At 41.1% G+C, this 22,654-nt stretch overlaps 2 long non-coding RNA genes across 2 annotated transcripts; both read right to left on the bottom strand.

The window, feature by feature from the left end:
* Positions 1–332: 332 nt before the first annotated feature.
* LOC146761286 (uncharacterized) lies at positions 333–5,878 on the bottom strand. The gene is made up of 3 exons (XR_014944479.1): positions 5,767–5,878; positions 3,801–3,932; positions 333–462 (listed from the first exon to the last, which is right to left on the bottom strand). It is a non-coding gene; the product is annotated as an uncharacterized LOC146761286 (long non-coding RNA).
* An 880-nt stretch (positions 5,879–6,758) lies between these two features.
* LOC116653267 (uncharacterized) lies at positions 6,759–15,016 on the bottom strand. Its single transcript, XR_004306836.2, has 4 exons — positions 14,798–15,016; positions 11,454–11,549; positions 8,370–8,459; positions 6,759–6,846 (listed from the first exon to the last, which is right to left on the bottom strand). It is a non-coding gene; the product is annotated as an uncharacterized LOC116653267 (long non-coding RNA).
* Positions 15,017–22,654: the final 7,638 nt, after the last annotated feature.

Consider the following 22,654-nt stretch of genomic DNA (forward strand, 5'->3'; position numbering starts at 1 on the left):
AATAAGTCTTCAGGGCAGACTGCAGGCATCAGACAAGGCCTAAATTCACCAGCACTGTGCCCAGCCAGAAGAATGGTGATACCCAGAGCATGACTTGTGAGACAGCCAGTGCTATGCACAAAGCACCTTCTGCAGCACTGTCAGACATGACCAGGGGAATACTGTATAAATAAATACATATTTAGTAACACGTGTATATGCTACGCTATACAGTCTTTTTGTTAATTTGAAATATGAGTATTCATGAGCTGAATTTCTAATTTGAATTAGTATCAGTCAGACTGGAAGTTGCTCTTTACACATTAAAAAAACAAAACAAAACAAAACAACTAAGATAATCCTTACGAACCTCCTGACCACGTTCTATCCGTTTCCACCCAGCATCTTTCCTCGCAGGGCTCCTTTGCAATGAGTGCAGCCAAGCGATACACGTGTAAGGAAAGCCAGAATCTTATCTTTTTCCTGAGAAAAGATGAAACCATAAGACATGGATATTAAAAAACAAAAAGCAACAAGAACAAAAAAACAAACAGAATAAACAGATACTCACTAAAACTGGAAGAAAAACTGTAGATAGAATTTCATCATTTTACACTTGCTTTCAGTCCAGTGCAACTCTGATGTCACTGTCTGTACAACATAAAGCGTCCTTTCCATGTATCAGAGCTATGGTTCTTCAAACAGGAGTGAAAACCTTCTCTAATTCTGAGCACAATAGAATTTTCCATTTCGAATGACTATACAAGAAGTATCTGAGTCATTTTAGAGAATGCTTTTGAAGAAAAAATGGGATAAATAAGTCATCAATCCTGCCTCACAGATGAGAAATCACATGGAGTATCCAGGAAAAAAGAGGGTTTTCATGCTTCAGTGCTTCTCCCTCAGCACAGCACTGTGTTTATGGAGAATTGATCAGCTGAAAAGAAACAGGATGCAATACTATTGATATTTGTAGAGCACAAAGGCTTGAAAAACCCTGATTTTTGGACTAGGACACTTGCTGCTTGTAGATATCCCATTGAGGAAGATACCTTTGCCACATCAGTGCGCTGTGAAACAACCAGATGCACTTTTGTGACAAATAGCATATAGGAATATCAGGCTCCCGGATGCTTTGTAGTACTTATATATCTTACATCCCCAAGCTGAAGCATGGAAGGCTTTGCTGAGCTTTAGGAGATGCACTTGCTCAGCCTCCCGTGCTGTTGTGCTAGGAGCCAGCTAGATGGTGCTCATGGGTGGGAGCCGGTGTCCGAAGGCTGCTCTGAGATTCTTTTCTGGTCTTTTCCCCACCTCCGTCATCCTTCACGATCCAAGCAAATTGTCACAGATGGAAAATTAGGACTGGGAGGACGGGGACAGAGAAGGAAAGGAAACCGTGCATCTCAGATAGAGTGCAAGCAGAGAGCCTTACAGAGACGTACTGGATCTGGAAGGCTGGAATGCCTGTAAGAAGCTGGGACTAGTTTGATGGTATTCCCACCTGGCAGCCTGAGAAGAGCACATAGCTGACAACTTGGGAAGGAAGCACATTGTTGGAGAGACCTGACACTGTACAAGTTGTATTTCTTGTGCTGGACAGCAGCTCAAAGCCATAAGCTGCACAGTGATCTGTGTCTTTATTGGTGTTTGAAGTTAGAATTAGCTTTTTTGGTCTGTGAAGTTTCCTAACTGTACCAGATCAATTGCCTACTGCAGCTAGTAATATTTAAAAACACATAGCTCTAACTCACAGTAAGCATAAGAATAATCAAAGTACTCAGGGACCATAGTCAAAGATTTTGTTGTGGACACAGCGCTCGGGGATCTGCTGAGTGGCAGAATACTTATTAATTCTTAAATCTGAAGATCCCACTTGGTCCCCTGGGCTGATAGCTTGTATGAAAATTTCATTTCAGAGTGACAAGCCCGTATATGCACAGGAATGGTTTTCTAAATAAAACTCGATCATTTTTTATTCATCTTATGTCTAAAATGCCCAGAGGCATAGCTCCATAAAAGTTTTAAACTTTAAACAAAAGCTCCTTTTAAGTTGCAGGGAAACAAAACATTGTGAAAGCAAGAGTTTATATTATTTATTGTGATGCTTACTTAGTGAGAGAAGCTGATGAGTTAATTCTCTGTGGAAATGCTGAATTACATTATGAAGAGAAACCCAATTAATTAAGGATCATTTCCTATTGATTTCACCATGCTACAGAGCAGACTCAAAGTAGCTGATATACTTTTTGGCACTATGTAAGATATAAATGATTAATAACAATATACTTAGGCCACCTACTGCTGTCCCGATGACCTATAATTCTCACTGAGGAAACTCTTTTTAGGCTTTGAAGCAAATGCAACAGGAGACACAATGATTCTTGAAAGAGCAAGCACAGGAAAAGCCTGGAAGTACACAGAGGCACAATGCATACTCCAGATCAAGAGGACGGTCAAATGAACAGATATGAAAAATGGATGAAACTGGAAATAGGCACATTTTTTTTTCCAATTCAAATGGGAAAATACCTCATTTCATGCCTTAAGGTGAGAATCATCTACTCTGTACAGCACAAATACTGACTACATTCAAGAAATGTACTAAGGCTACACTTCAAGAACAGATTCACCAAGAAAATTTATTAAGAGCAAAAATCAAGCCCTGGAAACCTGTGTTTGACAGCTTAGATCAGCACACTGCATAGTGATGAAGCACCAGGGCATGTGCTCTCTCCTTACGCGTGCTTATCTATCCTGGATACCAGCTGGATTTCCACACTGCAGTGTTCAGCCCTTCATGGCCCTACTGCCAACAGTCTCTCCATATAAAGCAGCAAAGCAATCTGTTCTGTTACCCAACCTCCTATAAGGCTGTGATGAGATTTGGAGTGAAGTTCTGGCTCACTTCAAAGTTGCACAGATAAAGATTATTGCAGAAAGACAGGTGTGTTTAACTCAGTCTGGAAAAACAGATGTATATTTTATTCAGTCTGGAAAATACAGCAGATATTCCATGCATTGCCACAGTACTCCATTATGAAATTCAGAAAGTTTACTATTCCTTTGGTACAACCATGTTTATTTATAAAGAACGTACACAAAATTGTATTCCTGAGAGGAAAAAAAAGGAGAAACAAGTTGTCTGTCTACAGTCTCCAGATTTCTACTAGTGAGACTAATGCCTGGAGGTATGCTGCCTCTGCATCCTCCCAGAGCTCATTTCTCCCAGCCTTGTCTCGGTCAGTTGCCTCTTTCTTGACTGCTTTCTGCCCCTGAAGTCCATACAGCAGTATCAAATCTATGCCCTAGCTTCTGTGTTTGTACTGACTCACAGTATGACTACTGGGCCATAAAGTTTCAATTTTTGCTCAAGGTTGCAAGGCTAACTAATTACTGGCTACTACAGCAGCTTCTCTTTGTGTGCTCAGCGCTTACACTGAATTACATTTTCTCTTCACTTAGCCTAAAGAAATGACAGATAGTACACCCATGAACTTTAGCCATGTTCAGAACTCAGAGTGACTGTCAATATCCCACAGAATGGAAATAATAACATGGAAAATAAAACATGGATCTTCACTCTGACACTATGGAATTTGGGCAAATAACTCAAGCTGAGTCTTCAGTTCTGATAAACAGTACCTATCAAGGTATCTAGCTTAAAAGATGTGTAAGTACATTCATTATCTGCAGGAGAGGGTAAAACTCTACTCTGTGGATGTGGCAGGGAGAGGTTGCTGGAAGCAGCTCTTGTTATATCTGTGGTCAACATGCACCCGGAGCAAGAGAATAGGATGACTGCAATCAGTCTGACTCACCAGGAGAGCATCCATCCTCCTAGGCATGAGGTCTCCTCCTTAAGTGCAGCTGCATTAGCAGAGCTCCAGCTCTTCTTGGCCAGGCAGCAGTTCTTTTGGTGGGGCTAGAAGCAATCGGTCTGGTTTGAAAGCCTGGAGAAAAGTGAGAAAGAAGGGGACAACTGGGAAACTCTCAAAGTCTTTGACTTGTGCTCATTAACCACCTCCACTCAGAGCTTAGTCACAGCAGGAGGACATGGAAAAAATCACAGAAAATGGCCTTTCCATTTCTCCCTCTGGCTAACATTTGGGTTTGCTCACAGAGAAATGTGAAGAAGGGTTTGACTTGGTGAGGCTATTCTTCAGCCTCAGGAATGAAAGGGCTCAAGGAAGTGACCAAATTCAGTAAAAAGAAAAAAAGAAGAAGAAAGAAATAAGCATTTTAAATGCTTACCAAGAGCGCTGACAGACAGAGACGAACTACTCAGCATTGCATAGTGAAAGGATAAGTGGTAGTGATGGTGTTACAGAGAGGGCAAATTATGAGTGGAGCTAAATCGAAATCTTCAACATGAAAATGGCCAAACAGAGTAAGCACCCAGGAAGGCGGAGGATCTCAGTTCTTGAGGATTTCTAAAAATCTTTATTTTAACTGCAAACCAGGGCTCACAGCAAGTCAAACTAAAAGCTCAAATTGAAGTTGAGACAATTTATATTGGAAAGCTGTAGATGCGTATCGCATTCCTGCTGCCACTGACAATTTTGACACAAAGAAGTCAAGCAAAGAACATTTTTAACCACGCAGTTAAGAGTCTATCATACGCCTGACTACTGACCTCCAGGGCAGAAAGACAGATCTTAGAACAACTAGATGTTCCTGCAGTTTATATTTTGTTATGGTTCTTTCCAACTAGCAATAAACAAACAAACAACAACAAAACCACAAAGTGCATACTATTGGAGAGACACAACAGGAGCTCACTCCACTGAAAACAAGACAGAAAACTCACTGCTGCCTTGCAATTACTTAACTCCCTCCATACCTCATGCACTGGTTAGCACAGAGAGAGCACAGCGTGAATGTGGAAATGCTATGAGATGCATTTGCCCATACCTGGAAAGGGTCCTGAGAGAAGGTGCAGTGTGCACAGCATCCTTTCTCAGCCATAATGCACATTTTTACATTAATTTCTGCCCAGTGAGCACCGGCTGCCCGCTGTGGTGCTCTGCCTGCATGACCCCGTGTTAGGGCAGGTAGGTAAAGGACAGACAGCAATAACCCCTCAATCCAGCCCATTGCGCGCTGGCTGCAGAGAAGAGCAGCACAGTGATAAAGAACAAATCAGAGATGCTGATAAAAGAGTGGGGGTAGGAAATAATCTCCTGAATGTAAATTCATAATCAGAATTATTTGTATTATCGTTAGCTTATTAACTGCATTAATAAGCAATGCAAATAAATGCAACTATCAAAATAGTCTTGAAATTCAGCACATAAGTGTCTCTGCTCAAGGTTTTGCTTAATAATTCATTGTACTCAGAGGTTCAGAGTAACTTCCAACAGAAAAATAACAAGAGACCAACAAAAAAATCCCCAAACAGAGAACACCACTGTGCATGCTGTGAACTCCCATTCCTGTAGAGTCTTTAATGTTTTGGAACATAATATATAGCAGACACAGTATTTTATGAAGTTTCTTCACACTTCTGCTTTATTTAACATGTGCTCCTGTTGAGCTGACTTCTTGTTAGAGTGAACCTCAAATATTTGTGGAAGAAACAAAACCTCATGGTAGCAGAAGAGACAATGTGACTGCAGAGTACGATGGTCGGCACTACAGGGTATGCACTTCAAAGACACATCCACTCCATTGAGCCTCTGTGCCCACTGAGACCAAGCTCTGAAGTGAGGGCTTCATGCCCCAACTGCAGGAAGTACTTCTGCAAACTGTGGCTGAGGTTCATCAAACCATGGGCAAAAATGGTACCTTCATAATATTCACATGAGAGCCTGCCCTGCTAAGGCTTCATTTGTGATACCACTGGCTGTAGGGATGCACTTCCTTCTTTTTGCTTTTCAGATCTGTGCAATTGTCCATCTGCTAGAAAAAAACGTTAGGGAAAAAAGTAAGTGAAGTTGGAAATACTTTTCTTAAATCTCAGCACAACCACAACTATTTTCTTCATTGTAAATAATGTTACCATCAGTTTATCATTTTCCATGAGAGATGCAAATTTCAAATCGCTTGAAGATGGTTTCAGCTTTTTCCAACAGTATCATTTGAGTACAAAGCAGCATTAACATGGGAAAGAATGGAAAAATAGAACGGTGGTTTAACTGGTTTCATTTTATTAGCACATTGCTGCCCACACTGATCCTTTTCATTCATTAACAAACAGTAAAGCAGGTTTTTAAGCAGGAGGAAAGCAGAAAATATACATATTTGGAAATTTTAATACTTTGGGTAGTTGAAAATTTTCAGAGGAAATTAATTTTTACACAAGTAAATTAACTTCTGTTCTAATTCCTACTCTAGGAAGTGTTTGCATTTGGTGGATAAGATCTGATTTCTTTTTGACTGCTAAGTATAAAAGCGTGGAAATGAAAACGGATAAGCCAAAACATAAAAGGGAGTTATTCTTTAAGTTATTGCAACACCTCAGCAAATGGTATTTCCAATAGCTTGTGTTCTTTTTCCATCTACAGGCACACAGTGAGCTTCCCAGCTGAACACTGCCCAGTAGAAAATGAGCTCCACGCTGCAGGAGCTCCAGTCTATGCCATCCTACAGAACATCCACATACCAAAGCCAGAACTCTGAGGTGCTATGGAAACATTTTTGATGAAAATGGCTGATTTTCAGGCTCAAGTTCTGTTTAATTCTATTGATTTAGAGAAACTGGAAAACAAACAAAACTGAAAGAGAAACAAAATAAGAACAATGGCAAAAAAAAAGAAAAAGAAAAATCATTTTCTCACCATAACAGTCTTACAGAGCTGAAGTCACTTGTCACTTCTTTGATATAGAACTGAGACCCCCCCATAGGTGAGGAGACATCACACATACCTGGAAAAGATGCACAGAAGTTATTACACAGAACAGCTGCCATGGACCAGCCCTGCATCATTCAGCTTGGTAGGGTTCAGCAGTTCCCTGACACTCAGCCATCCCCACAGCATCTGCTTCCAGGAGGAAGATGGAGTACTGAGGTACATTATGACAAGAGGAGCACCCACGTGGTAACTACACCAATTTGGCTCACAGCCCAAAGGTTTACATCAATGACAGTTCCCATGTTGTGAAAGACGTGTTGTGAAAGATAGGTGCAAAAAGACCTTTTGAAAAGAATGCCTCACTGCAGCCACTCTTACCAAGCACAAAGTGTAATTTACAGTGCATTCAGTGTTTTGCTCCTTTTAATTTAAATTGTCTCAAACCCTTACCCCTGAAGAAGATAGGCAATTTGTCAAACTGCATTTTATACAGGCCACTTTAAATGTGACTTGGAAAGTGCTGCAGCATTTAGTCTAAACACCAGCACACTGGTGGGGACTTGGATCCAAATCCAGATTCAGCAATGTGGCATGACCTTATTTCCACATGGCAACACAGTGCTGCTCCTCCGGGGCACAGGTGATGTGTTTATCACCTGTCTCTGCCTATTCAAGTTAACACTTTTTAACAGTGGATGTAATCTTCAGTAAAACTGAGCTTTTACAAATTGCTTTTAATGTGAATCGCGCTTAACTTGTCTAGCTGTCTCTTCTAAAGCTTATGTTTTCCCTAAAGCTGTTTAAATTCAGAATACCTACACACTAAGTGAGCTTGGATAAGTGAGCAGGTTATCAGCATCTCTGGGATGGAGGGTGCAGGACTCTGCAACGCTGTCTGAGTGACGTAAACATGCCTGATTTACATTGTATGGGAGAGGCTGGAGGAGCTCCAGCAGGTGTTGGGGATGAGAGTGTCAGATGATGTTTCCAGACCTCTCCCAACAGCTCAAGGTGACACGACACTGCCACAAAATGAGTTTGGGTCACTGCATTAATTTCCACTGCTCTCTGCAAGCATGTGACACTGTATGATGACAAATTTGGAAGGACTTCACTTCAATAACTTTATATATTTTTTTTAAATGTACCAATTGCATGCTGTAGTCAAGAGTCAAGCTACATTAAGGCAGTAAATCTGACAAACTAAAGGGATTTATAAATTGACTGTTATATGACTTTTCAGAACAGAGAATAGCAGGCTCATTGCTTTTAAGCCACCAAACCATTGTTGCATACCAGTGCCAGTGTTGAATTTTGCCTGGTATTTCAGAAGTCCCCCAGAGTAACAGACCTTTCCATCTCCTAAGGATTTTGCAAACTGTTCAAGTCTGTACTTCATTATTTTTACCTGCTGACATTGGTTCATTTCTAACTGAATTCTATTTTACTACAATAAATCTATTGCTATTTTCCATTATTTCCAAACAGGAGTAGTTTTCTTCCTTGTGTCACCAGTGGATGAATCAAAGGCTAGTCTACATTTGTTTTGTCTCCCCGCTGCACCACAAAGATTTGCATGAAGCACCTTCAACTTACCTACATGGGAATGGCTTGTGTTCCACTAATGTACACTCAACTAAGAAATGGTGAGGCACCATGGAGTCATTTTAAAAAATCCAAATATACCTGTAAACAAAAAAAAAAAAAGCATATTTTATGTTACCAATTTCAACCTCTCACACTGGCAACTAAACATCAAGAATTTTCTGGAAACTGGAGAGAACAAAATCCTTGGAGGACATACAGAACTGCACAAAGGTGGTAATTTTCAGTGAGCAACATGTTTTCTGGTCCTACAGTCATGTGTCTTCTCAAATGCTGTTCCCAGCCATACCAACACAGTGTTTGCTATGGGCATGACTGTTAGATCTGCCTAACAGTAAGAGTACCCAACACTTTCCATTTTAAACACTCTTTCAGCAGCTAATGACTTTGCCAAAGTTTCATCAATTGGATAGAAATGTTCTATGCCACTTTCTGCCTCAAGTTAATTAGTTGTGCTGAGTACAGAATACAAACATAACACCGTGCTCACACAGAGTTTTGCCCAGATTAGAAGAAATCGTAAGTGACGCCTCGAAAACGTTCAAGTTATTCATGTCATGCTTTGATGAAGGGGTTTGATATATAAAAGGTGGTAGTGTTTATATTAAATATTGCTGTTGTTGGAAAAATTAGTATCAGATCAACCATATTAAATCTTTTGTATGTTGAGGCCCAGCAGTGGACTACGGTGACTTGGGAGGGGAGATCTCATCTTGTGCTGTGCTTAGATTTTGTCTGGACTGGCACGATGGGGAGGAGAAGAAGAAGAAAACTGTCAGTAGTAACAAAACAGATGGACAGGCTGATACAGAAGACATGGGAGCATTTGAGGTTAACAGCTGGGTAAAGAGAGAATCAAGAAGAGTGGAAGATAAGGGGTGAGACAAGTTAAGTTGCCATCAGGGAGACAGAGATCGGGAAAGAGATCGAAAACAGGAATGAGCTTGATAACTAGTGGCAAATGAATGGTGGAGGTGGGAGCCTGGAGCTCCTGTACAATGCACTGAACTCCTTGCTTCCAGATGCTAGTGGCTGTGTTAGGGTCAGAGGATAGGAGAAAAAAGCAAGCAAGCTCTCCCCACATCTTCCCTCTCCAGCCAAATGCCTACAATTTCTTAAGAAATAGCTTGCATTATGGAAACTTCGGTGTTGCTCAGATACTGGAGGTGGATCACCAAGAGGGAAGGACTGGTGAGAGTGTTTTGAGGTGTGGGAAGAAGGAAGTTGCTAAAAGAAGAGACTAATTTGAGCTCCTAAATGTCTCAGTACTTGCTCATGCATATTCCCAGTACAGGGATGAGACAGAAATCACTGCATATCCAGACCTGACAGCAGCTTGAAACCTGAATGTTACATTATTTTTTCTTCTTAGTGAGGTGTCAGGAGAGTGTACAAGATTTTTAGGATGGGACTCCACTGCTGGAGCTGTGATTTGAGCATTGGGAATAATGTTCCTGCATGTGCTCATGTTTCTGGTTACACAGGAATAAGCAGGTGCTTAAGTCCTTTATCCTCTCAGGACAAGTGATCACAGCTAAAACTGTCAAAGCCTCGAGTGCAACTGGTTAGTACCTAGACAGCATATCTGACCAAATATGGCAAATAGGGAAAGAAAAGCCATAACCTGCTAAAACATAATAATTTTCTTCATCTCCCCCACCCATTTCATCCACTTCAAGGAGCAAGGGAATAAATCAAGTCACCATCCAGAGGGTAATGGCAGGCTAAAGAAAGGCTCCTAGGTCCTGTGCAGGCAAGCTTTGGTACAAATCATAGCTTTTGCTCAGCTCTGGCAGCCAAAACCTCATCTCAGTAATCTATACCCTGGCTGTGGACTTCTCTGCTCTAATTATTCTGCTAGCATCTCTCCTCACAGCCTGGAACAGACTTTGTAAGGGCTGAGGCCACTGGAACGGGGAAGATTTATGGAGCCAGTCAACCTTGGCTTCCCTCTGCAGAACCTTCATTAAGAATGAAAAGACTCTTCTGAATCTTAGGGGGAAGTTTCCCTCTGCACCGAGGATTACTCATTCTTCCTGGTGCACTGAAGTTGAAGGATTAAGTAACTTTCCCCAAATATAGAATGTATCACCCCCAGTCACACAGACACGTACACACTGCTGCCTTCTTAAGTGAAGCATCTAAGGAGGAAAATGAGATTAAAAATTTAGGAGTAATAATGAGATCAAGTTAAATTCACACCATTTCGCCGCCTATGCACAATCTATGTCGTTAGAAAGGATTAATTTCTTGTTGCAATTTCTAATCTCATTATACCTTTTGTCACAAGAATGATTTATCAGAATTTCAATACTTAATGCTATACTTTTTTGAAATACTGTATTATGTTCTTACACAGTACCTTCATTTGACTTTTCCAGTATTCTGTATTTTCATTAGCTGGTATCCACTCGCTCATACAGCACTACTCAGCATGGCCATAAATAGAAAGACCAGCCAACCAAGTCGCACAATATTGAAAAGGTCAAAGTAGTATACTACATTACTGTAATTTAGAGAATACTGTTGGCAAAGTATTAAAACTTTGACACCTTATTTATGTGACATCTTAAGTAATGAAAATAGAAGGCATTGGAAAATGATTGCATTACTACCAGCAATCATTGGGAGACTGAGGAATTACAAACCCCTCAATGTTGTTATCTTTATGGCTTCATATAAATTAATGTTATTCTTTAAGTACTGCACCTTTTATGGTGAAGTCTGTAGTCTGTTCAGCACTTCTGATATTGTTTTAACTATAAATGTATAAGGAGGTCTTAAGGAATACTCATAACTATTTTTGAGTCGTAGTCCTTTTCTTTCAGCTAACCAAGAAATACAGGTAGGGCAATAATAATGAAACAAGGAAAATATAGCTAGAGAGTCTTATTACTGACTACTTCTCCCCCACTCCTATTCCTGCATCCAGATCATTTGTTAAAAAGACATTGAATAGGACTTCCATGTATGCTCGGAAGAAGTGATGTGTCCTGATAACTGTATGATCCCCCACCTCTTTTCTTGCACCCCAGGGTTCCTCAGACAACAGAGACACACTGCAGAAAAACTTACAAAGCAGCAGTTAGTTCCTTAGGCTCCTCTGAAGATGACTTCATCATCAGTCCCTGTATCCAGTGCTATCTGATGTTCCGAAAGCCTCTGGCTAATCTGAAAGTCAAAAGACACTGTGTCAAGTCATCTCCAGACATGCAATTTTCCCCAAAGAACATGGAAGTACAGCCTTATTCCTATATGCTAGAAAAAATCACAGAGCAGAAAGCAGATGTTCTTTTGATTGTCTACAGGAAGAAAGAAGGAACAGTGTGCAAGAGGCAAGGTGAGAGAGCATCACCTAGGCTTTTTGAGATAGCTGCAGGAGAACTGAGGCTTAGTATGCAGTCCATAGAGCTCACATCACAGTGTGCTCAAACCCCTGCTGAACCCTTGGGCAAAAGCATGCACCCAGAAGCCAATGGGACATGTAAGATGTTCTGCAGGGAGGTCCCAACAGGGACAGCGGGAGAATCAGGGGCAACTTGTACCTCGTCAATACACATTTAATTTGATCCTGGCATTAAGGAGTTCTGTAGTATTGGGGTGTCAATTACATTTCAGCAAACTTCATTTATGAAACTGCTATTAGCTTAATAGATAATTGACATAAGCTCAGCTATATTAAACCAACAGTAATCAGTGATCTAATTCATATTACTCTCATTGTCTCCACTGGTGGGATACCCATTTGCTAGGGAGCAGGGAGGCCAAAAGAAGCCATTTATTCTGAAGACTACTCATTAACCCTAGTTTGAAAAAGCCTATTGCAATAATGCACTGCAAGATTTCCTAGCACAGTCATAAGAAACTGACCTGGCATCATTCTCCCACAGAGACACTGTTAGAACTGAGTGCCCAGGCTACAGCAAGGCTGCAGTGTCTGCAGGCAGTACGGCTGAACAGTCATGTGTAATCTACCAATAATAGGTGACTACAGGGCAGAAAAAGAGCCTTTGTCTTCCATTTTTGTACGTGAGGTTTGAAAGGTTATTTTGTTATCTATTTTTTTGCTTTCGAGTTGAGGGCGCTGGGTAAAAAGCAGCAGACAAAACCATATGTTGGACCTTGTCTGCATAAAAATGATGTCTTACTAGAAGCCAAGAAAGTTCTTTCCCAGATGGTCGCGCTTCCAATACAGATGCTATTATTCCAGTGCTGTGGTTGTGCTCACTGCTGACTGGTTTAATCAAGGAAGCGGTTGTGCTCCGTCTGAGTTATATAATCACCAGCCCGGCTAGGAAACTGAGACTATATGCTTAATTTGACTGAAAGTCAATCGGCAAGACAATATATCAACTTCCAAGAGGGCAATTTAAAAAAAAAAAAAAAAAAAAAGAACTACAAATTGGCCTTTATCAGCAAAGGTCACCCAGGAGCAAGGGAGTAGCAGAGCAGCACATTTCCCAGCTGATCCGTGCCTCCTGCTGACTCCCACCCTGAGCTGGTGCCTTGGCATCATGCTGGCAAGGCTGCAGGCCCCCCAGCACAGCAGGTGGCTGTGGGCGGCACGCTGCACCGTCCTCCCACACTAAACAGATTTGCTGGCACTGGGGGCGGAGAAAGCGAGCTCCACCTGAACAAACTGAACCCCCTTGCTTTTGGGATGATGGCTGGAGGGATGGAGTGAGTGCCTTATGGAATTTTGATTTCAATTTTGTAACATATGGAAATTCGTCTGCAAGAAGAGTGCGAAATATTTAGAAACAGTTGGAAAGGCTGTCATTGAAATTTATCCTGGTTATGTCTAAACATGGAAAAGGACAACAGAAACCAACGTTAACTTAAGAAAAATGTAAAGAGAACTGACTATGCAACAAGCAGAAGGCTTATTTCTTTTTAAGTATAAACAATCTGGTGAGGAGGAAGAAAGGCAGAGCTATAAAAATAAGTGAAAGCAAGGAAAAAATAATGAGGGTAAAAAGAATAATACCATGCATCAGTTTGCAGAGATTTTTTTCTCCCGTTCAGCAGTGTGCAAATATAACTTTCTTAAGGGAAAAACCAGACAAAATATTTCTGTTCCAAAATGTCATAATGGAGAATAGCATAAAAGGAAGATGTGCTGGGGGAAGAGGATAACCTTTAGCTTTGGACAAGCTTTCTGAAACACCTTCCTTGGGAGGCTGATCTATCTAGCTGCCTTGCTCAGTCTGTGGAGAGAGACGTTATCCTCCACAGGGCAATTCAAAATTCAGGAATGCAGGTGGATGCAATAATGATAAAACTATGAATCATAAAACATAGGTCATTTTCTTGCATTGGCTCATGACATTTAGTGGTTTGGAGAGTGTGAGAACACATCACCCGTTTTTGATGCCTCTTCCTTTTTTCCTGTTCATTAAGAGTACCACTGAGCATTAAAACGCTGCATTCTCATGAACTCTTTGCGTTATTTTCCTCTCCTCAGGACCGTAATGTTTGCCCTCCCTCCAGTGCCACGGGCAGTGGCAGGCAATGGGAGCTGGTTTTGTCCATGGATATTCTTCCCTACCTCTGTCTTCTGCTGCTGGAGAGGACCTAGCCACGGGGAGCAATCCTTTACCCAGGACAACATCTCATTTACACCTGCAACTGGAGCATCCTTCGTATAGCAAAGCAAAATTACTTTGTTCCTATGTTAACCTGTAGAAAGGCCATATTATAGAGGAAGTGGAAACAGTGTGGAGGCAACCTAACAAAATATTTGAAATTCCAAGATTGGCAATGACTATAATCAAGGGTAAAGACAGAAATAGAGAACGTAATTGCTTCTAATTTGAACACAGCATTTACTCACTACTCATAGATGCCAAATAGGCAAGAATATCCAGATTTCTTTTGAAATGAGTTTATCTTTGAATAACTGGCTTAGCAGATTGACAGAACAAGTCATATAAGATACTTGGATGTGTAGCACACGACTGAAACACAAAGTCAGGAGAAGCTGTTATTACAGTTATTACTGTACTAAGTTGCTGAATCTAACACAGCATAACACCAGTGCAAAGCCTGAGTTACTCTTCCACCATGGTAATCTGGAGAGGCAGAGCAACACAAATTGCCCTCTTTTTCCTTGAAAATCAAGTACCCTAAGAATATGTATATACCCATATTTTGGAAAAATCATAGGATTCTTTCATTTTCCTTTCTTTCCACATATCTGAAAATACCAATTTCTCCTCCTTTTGCTTCACTTATCTATAGGACTCAGACAAAGGTGCAGTTAAGCTTTGGAAAACAACTCATTGTGTTTATTCACTTTAATCTTATTACTTAAATTTTTGTTGTGCAATTGCTTAGAAAATACTACTTGAAAAAAGTATTGTGTTAATGCTCACATTCCTGAACATATATGTATAAGTAATCCATTAACCAACTTATACCTTTGAATTTCAGCAGATAACTTCTTTTCAAATCCAAATGCCCAAATTTGCTGGTTACTCATAATGCATTCTGGCAGAAGACAGGAGCCATATCACATATTGTATTTTGCCACCTGCTGCAATACAAATTGTCAGTAAATGTTCACGAGCAGTGTGCAAACCACGGTCTATTGTTGGTAGAAGCTTCCTTGATAAAACTTCAGTGTTGCTTAGAAATTTCTGCAAAAATAAGTTGAAGAATTTGAATCAATAACACATCGGCTCTCTGCAAATATTGGGCAGGTTTTATGGATCTCTGAAAAAGCAAATAGGAAAAGCAGAAATATTGGCTGAATAATACATGCTTTGTAGTATATTACCTCAATTTCTCAAATCTCCCTGACTCCCAATAAAGCAAGTAAATCCAGTATTGAAGAAACGTGGTATTGCCTGGATTTCATTGCACACGAGCTGACGCGCCATCTTAAGTCAGGCACCCTGTGATACACAAGCAAAATGTACCCGACGAGGATCCCAGCAGGAAGGATGGTAACATAACAAACACATTTGGACAGCAGAGTATGGACCATAAGCAAAACTATGCGAGGCTAGAGCTGGAAGGAGAAAAACCAAAGAAATATGGATTTGAATTAAAATAAGAGCGCAGCCCTGCATCATGATGATGCAATCGCATGTAATGACTTTCCAATTTGCTCATATGCTGGATATTTGAACAATCTCATGCTGTTTTCCTTCCAGCCTTCCCATATTCTCTTGCTGCCTTCCTCTCATTGTACCTTCTTTTTTGAAGTCACTTGTGACATGTATTGCTGCATGCATGAATAAGGGCCACAGTGCTAACTGCACACTGAAAGAAGGAATCTCCTCTAAGTCTCAACCAGTGGACAACAAATAGAGAAGGGCAACAGTTTTACTTTGCAAGTAAGTATTCCCTGTGAGGTGCTTTCCCCCTCTTTCCATAGGTTAAATATACTTGTTCTTTGCATGAAACCCATCAGCTAAAATATACAATACGCTCAATAGGACCATATAGTTGGAACACATTAGAACCACATTAATGTGTCTTTCCACACAGTGACATGTTAATAGGGCAAAGAGCTATTAGGACCAAGCTGTCAGACATATACAATAGCTGAGTGGCTGGGTCAGCATGAACATTCATTGTACTATATAATTCATAAGAGAATATCATTAATGTATGGTGATGCAAGTAGACAAAAATGAAACCAACATTTAACCATAATTTTCAGCCTTTCTTCCAACTTCTTTTTTACCCTTCCAACTACTAAGCACTTAGAAGTTGCCAACATTGTGTTCTCATTTATACAACATTTGAGCACATGTGCAAGGTTTGAGTACATGACTGGTATGCACTTTCAGGGAGATCAGTATTTCGGTACTTCTTCATTTTATTAAGAAGTTTAAAAAAAAGTTAGTAAATCTGTACTTACCTGTGCCACTCAATCAGATCTTCCCTACATGGAGATTTTCTGTTGATAATTTGGACTTTGCTCCAGTAACATTAACATCTAGGGAAGAAGAATGACACTGCATGTAGAAAAGCAAGGAATAAGGAACACTGGTACGAGCTTGGCAACAGTGTGCACAGCTGTATTTTCTTTCAGTGGTACATACATACTGACTACACTAGTCATGCACACATATGCTATTAGGTGTGAGTATTTTCTTCTTGACTCTGCTATCAACTTGCTACTTAGCACATCTTCTATATGTTGCCATTTACACACTCTCTAAACTACAGGATGCTGCAGAACATATCGTGCTTGCTGACTTGCTTTTTGTAAAGGAAATTCTTACAGTCAGCTGGCCTGCATGACATTAAATTTCACCACAGGGCAGAGAATGAGGGAAAGGTCTTTGTGACAAAGGAAGTCTCACAATGTTCTCAACCCAGTTCAATGGAAAGAGAAGGGACAAAAAAAGCCCAGCACAACAAAATCCAACAAAGAAAGTCCCAAAGGAAATCTACATCCCAATCACAATGTATGTAATGGAAAGAAAATTAAATATTTTGTAAGGCCCTGAGTCTAACAGAGGTTGAGACCCTAAATCTCATAGAGGCCAACGGAAACCGGAGGCCTTTAGCAACCAGCATGACCAGTCCCAATGCTACAAACACTATTCAAACTTGCTTCAGCATTTAGTTTCTAACAACCAGAGGAGATCAGAGGAGTTAACAGCAAAGTAGTATTTGGGGATGGCAATAACAACACTTACTAACTGCTGAACTCAAATCAGAGACTGTCATCAGAGCTCCTTCAGTGCACCCTTTCCACAAGCAGGTTGATAAAGATGGAAAAATATTCAGGTTGTCACAACATGCTCCACAAGAGCTGCAGGAATGAACCGGACAACAACAGGATTCAGGAAGCACTCAACTTCAGGCATGTACTATTGAGGTCAATGTTCAGATCTCTGTTCAGCGTTCTGTGCTCAGGCTGCAGCTCTGCTGCATTATGAGGCTTTATCTTCTGCTGTGAAAGGTGAGCAACATCTCTAAAGTCAACAGAGACATCATCTGCAACTGTTAAGATCTTCACCTGAAGAAAAAGTCAGAGTTACAAATTCACACTGTGATTCACACAGCAAAATGTTTTGTACATTTCAAAGCTGACTGAGGCCCATTTTTGTGTTTTTTTTTTTTAAATATAGCTAAAATGTCTCACCTGACAGAGAAAAATTAACATTACATCCTATAAAAGTGGTGGAGTTTAATAAATTATGTGGACATTATATAAATTGAGGTTTACTAAGAAAGAAAAGAACAATCTAGAGAAAAAGAAGGTTAAAACATCCAAGCCAGTACTATGAACAGCAAAGACAGCACTTTATGAGCTCACCAAACTGTGCCATTTTGGGTAAGTTGTGGTATCAGATGGATATTGAAACGTGGGTGGAAATTCATGACTGTTACCTATAGCCATAATAATAGAAAGGTGTTAAATATACCACAAACACCTTCCCCAACAATTACTGCATGAATATTTTTACATACAGTTCAGCAACATAAAAATCAACACTCTCTTCTGTGTGCAAAGCAGATGATAAAAATGAAGGAGCTGGACCCACAGCACTGGAACCCATTGTGGCAGGTAGTTAAGAAACAAATAAAAGATATTGTGCTGCTTCAGAGCAAAAGAGGACAAGACCCCTAACCATCACAGAAGGGTTGCAACTGGCAAAGAAATGAGTTTGTGCTGAAGAGGCACCTCCAATTGATTGAGCCTTTTGGCTTGGGTAGATGATGAGACCATGGCAACAATTATGACCCACACCTATTGGAAAGGTCCAAAAAAATCCAGGATGCTCCTATTCCAAGCACTACTAATTAAAGCTTTCCTTGCTTATGCACTTTCTGTACATTTAATTGACACCTTAAACTGAGCTGTGACACAGCTTAAGAGACCCCCTGGCATCCCAGCCCCACCTGTGCTTGGTGTGGCAACGCTAACTCAATTCTTCTTTACAACCGGCTGCAGAATTGTCCTCCCAGCACTACTGCTTCTCACAGATGTGAAGGAATATTCAAGTTAAACAGAGACATCTGCCTGTGTTTTCCCCCAGCTAAATTCCCACTAAATACAGTTCACTTCTCTAAGCCTCATCAGCTACTGCTCTAAATACATTCCTTCAAATGAAAAGAAAAAAATAAATATCTACCTGCTTTTAATAAAATGCGTATCAATAAAAGGAGGATTAAAAATCAGCACTCGTAGACCACTGAACAAACTTCTTTCTGCCTCAGTTTATTCAACCATAAAATGGCTGTAATGTTTACTACAGTATCTCAAAGAACAGTTAAAAGGCTTAATGTTATTAATTCAGGAGCACCATTTTTGACTCGCTAAGGGGAATAAGTAATAATTCCAAATCAATATATATTCCTAAGATTTATAGTTTATGGTTTTGGGCCATTAGAATAACATCATTTGCTAGGTTAACATCCCCATCCCACAGAGCAGAATGGAGTACCTGTGTTTTAGTTAAGATCATCTTTTTTGCATGCTAGTTTTTCCTACCAAATCTCTACTGTTTATTATTCGTATAAGACAATAACATTACTGTGAGCTTATTTCTAGTACTTCTAGTCTTTTTGTTTGCTCTTAATTAGCCAGGTCTTCCTGAGTCAAAACATTATAGAAATCTTTTCAAAAAGAGTTTAAAAAAACAAGGGGAAGGCTGCAGAAATCGCTAAGCACTCTTAGAGCAGAATGTCACTGCAATACAAATCCAAGAAATACCATTCCTAAAATGACAAACCTGAAGCTGTTCTTTCAGAAAATGGCAACTAACTCCCGAGCTTGACTCCATGGGGATTATTTACTATTACACTAACAAGGGAGAATCAGCCGTCTCTCTGAAGAAAAGAGGTCTGGATTTTGCTGTACTTTAAATCCTGTGTAAGAATTAGTCTGATCTGTTCAAGGGATGCTTGTCAGCCATTTCCAGAACTAATTGGACTAAAGTACGGTGTGACCTAATTTTTAGCACATGCCACAGTTCTGAGATTCCTAAACGTTTGAGCCATGAGAGTTTTGTTGTTTTCTGTTAGTTACAACTTCACTGTATCCAGCTGCCAGCAGAGGGAGAAAATGTGATATGAAGTCTAGAAATGTAATACAAAGCACCATCTCTCATCTGCACTACTGAAATAAATATGATGCGGCTTCAACCATTGCTTTTCTAGGACAGGGTACGCTCAATGTCAGTTCCCCAGCCCACATGTAATCTTATTAATTCCCCCTCCTCCCTAGAGCTTCCTCCCCCCCCTCCCTCTTGCCTTTTGTTCCATGCAGGATGAATCCTTATGAGATGTATAAATAGTGGAAGAATTATGCAAAGGGATTTATTATGAAACTGGAAATCATTTCATTGACATCAATGGGAAAGTCTGTCTTTTGGAGAGCTCCACATTTCTAGATGCCATTTCCTCTTCTCAAGGTCCCCTAATGCAATGAACCAGGGCAGGATGCAAATTGCCTTACCTCTGCTATGCTTCAGAGCCATATGTATGAGATGGGCTGCTTAAGGACTACGTTTTTTAAAAAAATATATTTAATAAAAGCAGTAAGTCCTCTACATTTACTTGCTTTTGTTTTACTGAACAATTTGCTGATCTTATTGGCACACATGCAGTAACTTCAGTCAGATGATTATGTTTCTCCCCATAGCTCAGGATGTGTGGGCTCTCCATGTATATGCCATGTAACAGTATTTAAATAACGTGTTTCTCATTCCTTCCTTAGGGGTAAACCAGCCAGCTGTAGCAGAGAAACCAAGAAAGTAGCTCTTGCTGCCTCACAGCTTCCAGCACCTGGAGCTCAGCTGGATCAGACAGTTTTGGTCCCCTCCATGGCCATCCTCACACTCCAGGGCAGGATATAGTATTGAGGCGGACAAGTTAGATACTCTCTCTGCAATATCCCTATCCCCATCAACTGCCTCAAGCTTGAGGCCATGCTCTGCTTGCTGTAATGAAGGAGCTGGGGAGGCATTGGCACCAGTGAAGCATAGGGCTGCCAGACATAGATTACTTGTTTATTGTGCTCATCTTCCTTAAACTCTCTGCCCCTTCAGGTTCTTACCAGGTACAGTGTGTTATACAGAGATGGTCATGGACCTTCTAGCAAGCGATGGCACTGCTAAATCATCCAACACTTCTAGTTGTCTACAGGTACTCATGAGTCATCTGGAGTTCTGAGAATTTTTGTTCCATGGCTAAATTAAACCAAGCTGGGGGTGGTAGTGAGGAATGACAACCAAGAAACACTGCATCAAAACTCCCAGATCATTAAGACACCAGAAATGGGAAAACCCCAGATGAGGTCTTTTCTCCAGAAGGAATCAGAGGTTCACATCTGAAGTCTTCTGTACAGCAGCATTGCAAGTACTCTCTGAAATCAGAGTTCGGACAAAACCCTCCATTCCTACTTCTGTCTCCATAGGTGAGAAGAAACCTCAAATACTTCAAGAAGAGAAACTTCAGAAAGACATAAAAAGCCTCAAACAGGGCTGAAAGGGAAGAACGAGGAATAGCAAGCAGTTCATAGTAGCAGCACAGGGCAGAAAAGATCCACAAGGTTGTGCAGAAAAGTCCAAGGTTTAATACTTGAATCACATAAGGGGTATTATTAAAACCTGCTACCTACAAAGGCATCCAGAGGGGGATTGGCAGTGGAAAAGGTGATCTGTAGCATCAGCACAGGGCTCTTCCAGAGACATAGCAACAGCAACAGCCTAAGTGCTCAGTCCAAGCCAAAAATAAATAAATAAATAAAAAGGGCTATAACAGATTCAGGACAGTGTGACAAGCTTGCTGACAAGGCCATGGAGGAGAAAAACCAGCTGGCCCACATGCTGTTAAATGTGACAAGTAGACATGAGCAAAGTCCTGAGGTTTCTGTCCCCTCCAGCCTGGCAGTGCTGGACACAATGAGGCAAGGGGTTGTTCTGCACCTCTAGTCATCAAGTCATGATACAGCTACCATGGCTGGTGAACTGAGGGACAAAGCATTGTGTGCTGTCTTGACCAAGGTCTGTTTCAGAGCTGGTCTACATACTTTAGAGCATCCACAGACTCTCATGCCTGCCCCATGCAGAGCTAAGGGTACAGGCTGTGTGTGCTACCAGGATGCTGCATGCAACCTTCCAGCAGACATAACAGCCAAACACCTTCAGCCACATGACATATGGTAACACACCTGGGACCTCAGGAGCATACTTAGGCCAATGCTTGGACTAGTACCAGTCTAAGCTTTGCCTCTCACTCTGCCACTGAGCTTTCACAACTCTACACAGGAGCATAAAGCGATATACGAGCAGCGCAAAGGACCAATAAAAGTTCAATCAGCACACATGTATTGCCACTTCAGAGAACAGCACTGAAAGCAAAAACACCACCTGTCTTTGTAGGAACAATGCAGGAGCTCCTGCTGCAAAACTACATTAATCCAGCAAATACAACTCAGTGCTCAGCAACAGGCACTAAACTTCAAGGACCAGGCAATACTGATAGAAGAACGGTGCAGATGGCTATACCATCTTTACCTGCATGTAAATTCTGCCAATTTGAACTCAACCTTCCGCAGGGATTTCTCTAGAATCCTCCCATGTCAAAGGGGCTTACCTTCACAAGACACATAGATTACTCAAAAAAACCCTCTTTGCAAGCACAATCAGGAAGAGAAGTGATGCACACACAACTGCTGCACTTCAAACACCTGCCACACAGGTATGTCTGTTGAATACTGATTGTCCCCTACAAGGTTGTTCACTCAAGTGCAGCAGCTCAGTGCCACTACATGAGCTAGCATCTAACCAGAAGGATTGTGCTGTGTCACTGTCTGGGGTAGCACGTAACTACTTTGGTACCCATAATCGATTTGATGCCCATAAAGGCAAGCTCTGCAGGACTGACCTGGATTTATGACTGCAGGCTGCCATGGTCGTACTGGTCATTCACTGGTTACAGCACCAGTGAAGCTAACACTACTTTAAGCTGTCCAGAAATGGAGCTGTGCCAGGGGATGGTCAGGGGGTCAGGGAAAGGCTCTGCCCCAGAGGGCGGTAGGCACAGCACAGGTTGCCCAGGGCAGGAGATCAAAAGGTGTTTGGACATCACTCTCAGATACAGGGTTTGGATTTTGGGTGGTGCCTGGAGCTGGACTCAATGATCCCTCTGAGCCCCTTCCAACTTGGCATATTGTATGATTCTGACTTGGAGCACAAGGCTGCAGGGGATTTATGTCCTAGGAAATCAGGACCTTGGAATTCAGTGAGGTCACTGCAGCACAAAGGAAAAGTAATTCAGGTGCAGGCTGTGCTAGAAATGGCTCA

This window comes from Coturnix japonica, chromosome 3 (genome assembly GCF_054131305.1).
Source record: "Coturnix japonica strain WE chromosome 3, WE-NBRP24, whole genome shotgun sequence".
Lineage (NCBI taxonomy): Eukaryota > Metazoa > Chordata > Aves > Galliformes > Phasianidae > Coturnix > Coturnix japonica.